Here is a 9,037-nt window from a genome sequence, read left to right on the forward strand (position 1 = left end):
GCATGCCATGCCAAGGCCAAGGCCAGCAGCATGCCATGCCACGGCCAAGGCAGCCCAGCCAAAGCAAGCAGCATGCCATGCCAAGGCCTAGGCCAGCAGCATGCCATGCCACGGCCAAGGCAGGCAAGCCAAAGCCAGCAGCATGCCATGCCAAGGCCATGGCCAGCAGCATGCCATGCCACGGCCAAGGCAGCCCAGCCAAAGCCAGCAGCATGCCATGCCAAGGCCAAGGCCAGCAGCATGCCATGCCACGGCCAAGGCAGCCCACCCAAAGCCAGCAGCATGCCATGCCAAGGCCTAGGCCAGCAGCATGCCATGCCACGGCCAAGGCAGGCCAGCCAAAGCCAGCAGCATGCCATGCCAAGGCCTAGGCCACCAGCATGCCATGCCACGGCCAAGGCAGCCCAGCCAAAGCCAGCAGCATGCCATGCCAAGGCCAAGGCCAGCAGCATGCCATGCCACGGCCAAGGCAGCCCAGCCAAAGCCAGCAGCATGCCATGCCAAGGCCTAGGCCAGCAGCATGCCATGCCACGGCCAAGGCAGGCAAGCCAAAGCCAGCAGCATGCCATGCCACGGCCAAGGCAGCCCAGCCAAAGCCAGCAGCATGCCATGCCAAGGCCAAGGCCAGCAGCATGCCATGCCACGGCCAAGGCAGCCCAGCCAAAGCCAGCAGCATGCCATGCCAAGGCCTAGGCCAGCAGCATGCCATGCCACGGCCAAGGCAGGCCAGCCAAAGCCAGCAGCATGCCATGCCAAGGCCAAGGCCAGCAGCATGCCATGCCACGGCCAAGGCAGCCCACCCAAAGCCAGCAGCATGCCATGCCAAGGCCTAGGCCAGCAGCATGCCATGCCACGGCCAAGGCAGGCCAGCCAAAGCCAGCAGCATGCCATGCCAAGGCCAAGGCCAGCAGCATGCCATGCCACGGCCTAGGCCAGCAGCATGCCATGCCACGGCCAAGGCAGCCCAGCCAAAGCCAGCAGCATGCCATGCCAAGGCCTAGGCCAGCAGCATGCCATGCCACGGCCAAGGCAGCCCAGCCAAAGCCAGCAGCATGCCATGCCAAGGCCAAGGCCAGCAGCATGCCATGCCACGGCCAAGGCAGGCCAGCCAAAGCCAGCAGCATGCCATGCCAAGGCCAAGGCCAGCAGCATGCCATGCCACGGCCAAGGCAGCCCAACCAAAGCCAGCAGCATGCCATGCCAAGGCCTAGGCCAGCAGCATGCCATGCCACGGCCAAGGCAGGCCAGCCAAAGCCAGCAGCATGCCATGCCAAGGCCTAGGCCACCAGCATGCCATGCCACGGCCAAGGCAGCCCCGCCAAAGCCAGCAGCATGCCATGCCAAGGCCAAGGCCAGCAGCATGCCATGCCACGGCCAAGGCAGCCCAGCCAAAGCCAGCAGCATGCCATATCACGGCCAAGGGCAGCAGCATGCCATGCCACGGCCAAGGCAGCCCAGCCAAAGCCAGCAGCATGCCATGCCATGGCCTAGGCCAGCAGCATGCCATGCCACGGCCAAGGCAGGCCAGCCAAAGCCAGCAACATGCCATGCCAAGGCCTAGGCCAGCAGCATGCCATGCCACGGCCAAGGCAGCCCAGCCAAAGCCAGCAGCATGCCATATCACGACCAAGGGCAGCAGCATGCCATGCCACGGCCAAGGCAGCCCAGCCAAAGCCAGCAGCATGCCATGCCATGGCCTAGGCCAGCAGCATGCCATGCCACGGCCAAGGCAGGCCAGCCAAAGCCAGCAGCATGCCATGCCAAGGCCAAGGCCAGCAGCATGCCATGCCACGGCCAAGGCAGGCCAGCCAAAGCCAGCAGCATGCCATGCCAAGGCCTAGGCCAGCAGCATGCCATGGCACGGCCAAGGCAGCCCAGCCAAAGCCAGCAGCATGCCATATCAAGGCCAAGGCCAGCAGCATGCCATGCCACGGCCAAGGCAGCCCAGCCAAAGCCAGCAGCATGCCATGCCATGGCCTAGGCCAGCAGCATGCCATGCCACGGCCAAGGCAGGCCAGCCAAAGCCAGCAGCATGCCATGCCAAGGCCTAGGCCAGCAGCATGCCATGCCACGGCCAAAACAGGCCAGCCAAAGCCAGCAGCATGCCATGCCAAGGCCTAGGCCAGCAGCATGCCATGCCACGGCCAAGGCAGGCCAGCCAAAGCCAGCAGCATGCCATGCCAAGGCCAAGGCCAGCAGCATGCCATGCCACGGCCTAGGCCAGCAGCATGCCATGCCACGGCCAAGGCAGCCCAGCCAAAGCCAGCAGCATGCCATGCCAAGGCCTAGGCCAGCAGCATGCCATGCCACGGCCAAGGCAGCCCAGCCAAAGCCAGCAGCATGCCATGCCAAGGCCAAGGCCAGCAGCATGCCATGCCACGGCCAAGGCAGCCCAGCCAAAGCCAGCAGCATGCCATGCCAAGGCCAAGGCCAGCAGCATGCCATGCCACGGCCAAGGCAGCCCAGCCAAAGCCAGCAGCATGCCATGCCAAGGCCTAGGCCAGCAGCATGCCATGCCACGGCCAAGGCAGGCCAGCCAAAGCCAACAGCATGGCATGCCAAGGCCAAGGCCAGCAGCATGCCATGCCACGGCCAAGGCAGCCCAGCCAAAGCCAGCAGCATGCCATGCCAAGGCCTAGGCCAGCAGCATGCCATGCCACGGCCAAGGCAGGCCAGCCAAAGCGAGCAGCATGCCATGCCAAGGCCTAGGCCAGCAGCATGCCATGCCACGGCCAAGGCAGCCCAACCAAAGCCAGCAGCATGCCATGCCAAGGCTTAGGCCAGCAGCATGCCATGCCACGGCCAAGGCAGGCCAGCCAAAGCCAGCAGCATGCCATGCCAAGGCCTAGGCCACCAGCATGCCATGCCACGGCCAAGGCAGCCCAGCCAAAGCCAGCAGCATGCCATGCCAAGGCCAAGGCCAGCAGCATGCCATGCCACGGCCAAGGCAGCCCAGCCAAAGCCAGCATCATGCCATGCCAAGGCCTAGGCCAGCAGCATGCCATGCCACGGCCAACGCAGGCCAGCCAAAGCCAGCAGCATGCCATGCCAAGGCCTAGGCCAGCAGCATGCCATGCCACGGCCATGGCAGCCCAGCCAAAGCCAGCAGCATGCCATATCAAGGCCAAGGGCAGCAGCATGCCATGCCACGGCCAAGGCAGCCCAGCCAAAGCCAGCAGCATGCCATGCCATGGCCTAGGCCAGCAGCATGCCATGCCACGGCCAAGGCAGGCCAGCCAAAGCCAGCAGCATGCCATGCCAAGGCCAAGGCCAGCAGCATGCCATGCCACGGCCAAGGCAGCCCAGCCAAAGCCAGCAGCATGCCATGCCAAGGCCTAGGCCAGCAGCATGCCATGCCACGGCCAAGGCAGCCCAGCCAAAGCCAGCAGCATGCCATATCAAGGCCAAGGCCAGCAGCATGCCATGCCACGGCCAAGGCAGCCCAGCCAAAGCCAGCAGCATGCCATGCCATGCCTAGGCCAGCAGCATGCCATGCCACGGCCAAGGCAGGCCAGCCAAAGCCAGCAGCATGCCATGCCAAGGCCTAGGCCAGCAGCATGCCATGCCACGGCCAAGGCAGGCCAGCCAAAGCCAGCAGCATGCCATGCCAAGGCCTAGGCCAGCAGCATGCCATGCCACGGCCAAGGCAGGCCAGCCAAAGCCAGCAGCATGCCATGCCAAGGCCAAGGCCAGCAGCATGCCATGCCACGGCCTAGGCCAGCAGCATGCCATGCCACGGCCAAGGCAGCCCAGCCAAAGCCAGCAGCATGCCATGCCAAGGCCTAGGCCAGCAGCATGCCATGCCACGGCCAAGGCAGCCCAGCCAAAGCCAGCAGCATGCCATGCCAAGGCCAAGGCCAGCAGCATGCCATGCCACGGCCAAGGCAGCCCAGCCAAAGCCAGCAGCATGCCATGCCAAGGCCAAGGCCAGCAGCATGCCATGCCACGGCCAAGGCAGCCCAGCCAAAGCCAGCAGCATGCCATGCCAAGGCCTAGGCCAGCAGCATGCCATGCCACGGCCAAGGCAGGCCAGCCAAAGCCAACAGCATGGCATGCCAAGGCCAAGGCCAGCAGCATGCCATGCCACGGCCAAGGCAGCCCAGCCAAAGCCAGCAGCATGCCATGCCAAGGCCTAGGCCAGCAGCATGCCATGCCACGGCCAAGGCAGGCCAGCCAAAGCGAGCAGCATGCCATGCCAAGGCCTAGGCCAGCAGCATGCCATGCCACGGCCAAGGCAGCCCAACCAAAGCCAGCAGCATGCCATGCCAAGGCTTAGGCCAGCAGCATGCCATGCCACGGCCAAGGCAGGCCAGCCAAAGCCAGCAGCATGCCATGCCAAGGCCTAGGCCACCAGCATGCCATGCCACGGCCAAGGCAGCCCAGCCAAAGCCAGCAGCATGCCATGCCAAGGCCAAGGCCAGCAGCATGCCATGCCACGGCCAAGGCAGCCCAGCCAAAGCCAGCAGCATGCCATGCCAAGGCCTAGGCCAGCAGCATGCCATGCCACGGCCAACGCAGGCCAGCCAAAGCCAGCAGCATGCCATGCCAAGGCCTAGGCCAGCAGCATGCCATGCCACGGCCATGGCAGCCCAGCCAAAGCCAGCAGCGTGCCATATCAAGGCCAAGGGCAGCAGCATGCCATGCCACGGCCAAGGCAGCCCAGCCAAAGCCAGCAGCATGCCATGCCATGGCCTAGGCCAGCAGCATGCCATGCCACGGCCAAGGCAGGCCAGCCAAAGCCAGCAGCATGCCATGCCAAGGCCAAGGCCAGCAGCATGCCATGCCACGGCCAAGGCAGCCCAGCCAAAGCCAGCAGCATGCCATGCCAAGGCCTAGGCCAGCAGCATGCCATGCCACGGCCAAGGCAGCCCAGCCAAAGCCAGCAGCATGCCATATCAAGGCCAAGGCCAGCAGCATGCCATGCCACGGCCAAGGCAGCCCAGCCAAAGCCAGCAGCATGCCATGCCATGCCTAGGCCAGCAGCATGCCATGCCACGGCCAAGGCAGGCCAGCCAAAGCCAGCAGCATGCCATGCCAAGGCCTAGGCCAGCAGCATGCCATGCCACGGCCAAGGCAGGCCAGCCAAAGCCAGCAGCATGCCATGCCAAGGCCAAGGCCAGCAGCATGCCATGCCACGGCCAAGGCAGGCCTGCCAAAGCCAGCAGCATGCCATGCCAAGGCCAAGGCCAGCAGCATGCCATGCCAAGGCCAAGGCCAGCAGCATGCCATGCCACGGCCAAGGCTGCCAGCCAAAGCCAGCAGCATGCCATGCCAAGGCCTAGGCCAGCAGCATACCATGCCAAGGCCTAGGCCAGCAGCATGCCATGCCACGGCCAAGGCAGCCCAGCCAAAGCCAGCAGCATGCCATGCCAAGGCCTAGGCCAGCAGCATGCCATGCCACGGCCAAGGCAGCCCAGCCAAAGCCAGCAGCATGCCATGCCAAGGCCAAGGCCAGCAGCATGCCATGCCACGGCCAAGGCAGCCCAGCCAAAGCAAGCAGCATGCCATGCCAAGGCCAAGGCCAGCAGCATGCCATGCCACGGCCAAGGCAGCCCAGCCAAAGCCAGCAGCATGCCATGCCAAGGCCTAGGCCAGCAGCATGCCATGCCACGGCCAAGGCAGGCCAGCCAAAGCCAACAGCATGGCATGCCAAGGCCAAGGCCAGCAGCATGCCATGCCACGGCCAAGGCAGCCCAGCCAAAGCCAGCAGCATGCCATGCCAAGGCCTAGGCCAGCAGCATGCCATGCCACGGCCAAGGCAGGCCAGCCAAAGCGAGCAGCATGCCATGCCAAGGCCAAGGCCAGCAGCATGCCATGCCACGGCCAAGGCAGCCCAACCAAAGCCAGCAGCATGCCATGCCAAGGCTTAGGCCAGCAGCATGCCATGCCACGGCCAAGGCAGGCCAGCCAAAGCCAGCAGCATGCCATGCCAAGGCCTAGGCCACCAGCATGCCATGCCACGGCCAAGGCAGCCCAGCCAAAGCCAGCAGCATGCCATGCCAAGGCCAAGGCCAGCAGCATGCCATGCCACGGCCAAGGCAGCCCAGCCAAAGCCAGCAGCATGCCATGCGAAGGCCTAGGCCAGCAGCATGCCATGCGAAGGCCTAGGCCAGCAGCATGCCATGCCACGGCCAACGCAGGCCAGCCAAAGCCAGCAGCATGCCATGCCAAGGCCTAGGCCAGCAGCATGCCATGCCACGGCCAAGGCAGCCCAGCCAAAGCCAGCAGCATGCCATATCAAGGCCAAGGGCAGCAGCATGCCATGCCACGGCCAAGGCAGCCCAGCCAAAGCCAGCAGCATGCCATGCCATGGCCTAGGCCAGCAGCATGCCATGCCATGGCCTAGGCCAGCAGCATGCCATGCCACGGCCAAGGCAGGCCAGCCAAAGCCAGCAGCATGCCATGCCAAGGCCAAGGCAGCCCAGCCAAAGCCAGCAGCATGCCATGCCAAGGCCTAGGCCAGCAGCATGCCATGCCACGGCCAAGGCAGCCCAGCCAAAGCCAGCAGCATGCCATATCAAGGCCAAGGCCAGCAGCATGCCATGCCACGGCCAAGGCAGCCCAGCCAAAGCCAGCAGCATGCCATGCCATGCCTAGGCCAGCAGCATGCCATGCCACGGCCAAGGCAGGCCAGCCAAAGCCAGCAGCATGCCATGCCAAGGCCTAGGCCAGCAGCATGCCATGCCACGGCCAAGGCAGGCCAGCCAAAGCCAGCAGCATGCCATGCCAAGGCCAAGGCCAGCAGCATGCCATGCCACGGCCAAGGCAGGCCAGCCAAAGCCAGCAGCATGCCATGCCAAGGCCAAGGCCAGCAGCATGCCATGCCACGGCCAAGGCTGCCAGCCAAAGCCAGCAGCATGCCATGCCAAGGCCTAGGCCAGCAGCATGCCATGCCACGGCCAAGGCAGCCCAGCCAAAGCCAGCAGCATGCCATGCCAAGGCCTAGGCCAGCAGCATGCCATGCCACGGCCAAGGCAGCCCAGCCAAAGCCAGCAGCATGCCATGCCACGGCCAAGGCAGCCCAGCCAAAGCCAGCAGCATGCCATGCCAAGGCCAAGGCCAAGGCCAGCAGCATGCCATGCCATGCCACGGCCAAGGCCAAGGCCGAGGCAGCCCATCCGAAGCCAGCAACATTCCATGGCAAGGCCAACGCAGCCCAGCCAAAGCCGGCGGCATGCCATGCCAAGGCCAAGGCCAGCCGCATGTCTTGCCACGGCCTTGTCCCGCAGCGTGGCGTGCCTTGGCCTTGGGCTAGAACATCGCATGCCACGCCCTTGGCAAGCAATCCTGTCCCTCGTGTAATTGCCATTTGGTTTGGCTTTGACTTACGTATATGTTGCCCTGCGAAATGCTTGTCCCTCGGGTAATAGCCGGTTTGGTTGCCTTTGACTTGCGAACACGTTGCTAGTGCTTTCCCCAGTGGAAGCTTGTTGGGAAAAGTATGTCCCTCGGAAGTTGCCTGTTGCGTTTGTTATTTGCATTCGAGCTATCCGATGCTTGCTGGGTTTCTCTAAGAGTTTTTGCACGTTCGTCGGGCTTTTTAATTATTTATTTACTCATAAAAATTATAATAAAATAAATTAAAAATAAAAAAATAATTAAAAAAATTACTATAATTACTAGTGCCTCATCTTATAATTGTTGGAATTTTTCTAGAATTTTTTGAGTATTTTTAGTAATTTTTATTATTTTTTAAGTATTAAAATTGAAATAAATTAAAATAAAATATTCCGGTGGCCAAATATTTTTTTATAATTTTTTTTATGGTGTATTAAATTATTTCATACAACTTTCATGTTGAAAGTTTTGGCAAAAAACCATTACTTTTTAAAAAAACCCCATTATGACTCCTCGAACATGCTTGATGTTTCCTCCTGCCAGATTGAAAAGGGCTTAACAGGCTATTATAAGGGGGGGGCACCTCCCTTAAGGCTGGCCAGCATGGCCAGGCCACAGGCCACGCCTATGCCTAGGCGGGCGCTTGGCACATGCCATCGCTTGGCTTGTGGCATTGGCTTGTGGCATCGAAACTACATAGCCAAGCACGGGATGCGTCGAGTGGCGGCCCGCGGCGGTGGCGGTGGCACGTTGGCCTAGGGCAGCATGCCATGCCACAGCCTTGGCCAGCAACATGGCATGCCAAAGCCTTGGCCAGCAGCATGCCATGCCCTGGCCTTGGCAAGCATGTCATGCCACGGCCTTGGCCAGCAGCATGCCATGCCACGACCTTGGCCAGCAGCATGCCATGCCCCGGCCTTGGCCAGCATGTCATGCCACGGCCTTGGCCAGCAGCATGCCATGCCACAGCCTTGGCCAGCAGCATGCCATGCCACAGCCTTGGCCAGCAACATGGCATGCCAAAGCCTTGGCCAGCAGCACGCCATGCCCCGGCCTTGGCAACCTTGCCAAGCCACGGCCATGGCCAGCAGCGTGCTATGCCCCGGCCTTGGCCAGCAGCGTGCCATGCCACGACCTTGGCCAGCAGCTTGCCATGCCCCGGCCTTGGCCAGCATGTCATGCCACGGCCTTGGCCAGCAGCATGCCATGCCACGGCCTTGGCCGGCAACATGGCATGCCGCGGCCTTGGCCGGCAGCATGCCATGCCGCGGCCTTGGCCGGCAGCATGGCAAGCCCAAGCCTTGGTCAGCAGCAGCATGCCATGCCAACGCCTTGGCCAGCAGCATGCCTTGCCACGGCCTCGGCCATCAGCATGCCTTGCCACGGCCTCGGCCATCAGCATGCCTTGCCACGGCCTCGGCCATCAGCATGCCTTGCCACGGCCTTGTCCAGCAGCATGGCATGCCCGGCCTTGGCCAGCAGCATGTCATGCCACGGCCTTGGCAAGCATGCCAAGCCACGGCCTTGGCAAGCATGCCATGTCCCTCGGGTAATTGTACAAGTTGCCTTGCGAAATGCATGTCCCTCGGTTAAATTGCCATTTGGTTGGCTTTGGCGTGCGAACGAGTTGCCTGTGCTTTCCTTGTGGAAGCTTGTTGCGAGAAGTATGTCCCTCGAAAGTTGCCTGTTGCGTTTGTTA

This window comes from Camellia sinensis, unplaced genomic scaffold (genome assembly GCF_055761805.1).
Source record: "Camellia sinensis isolate YWXY unplaced genomic scaffold, ASM5576180v1 Unanchor4, whole genome shotgun sequence".
NCBI lineage: Eukaryota > Viridiplantae > Streptophyta > Magnoliopsida > Ericales > Theaceae > Camellia > Camellia sinensis.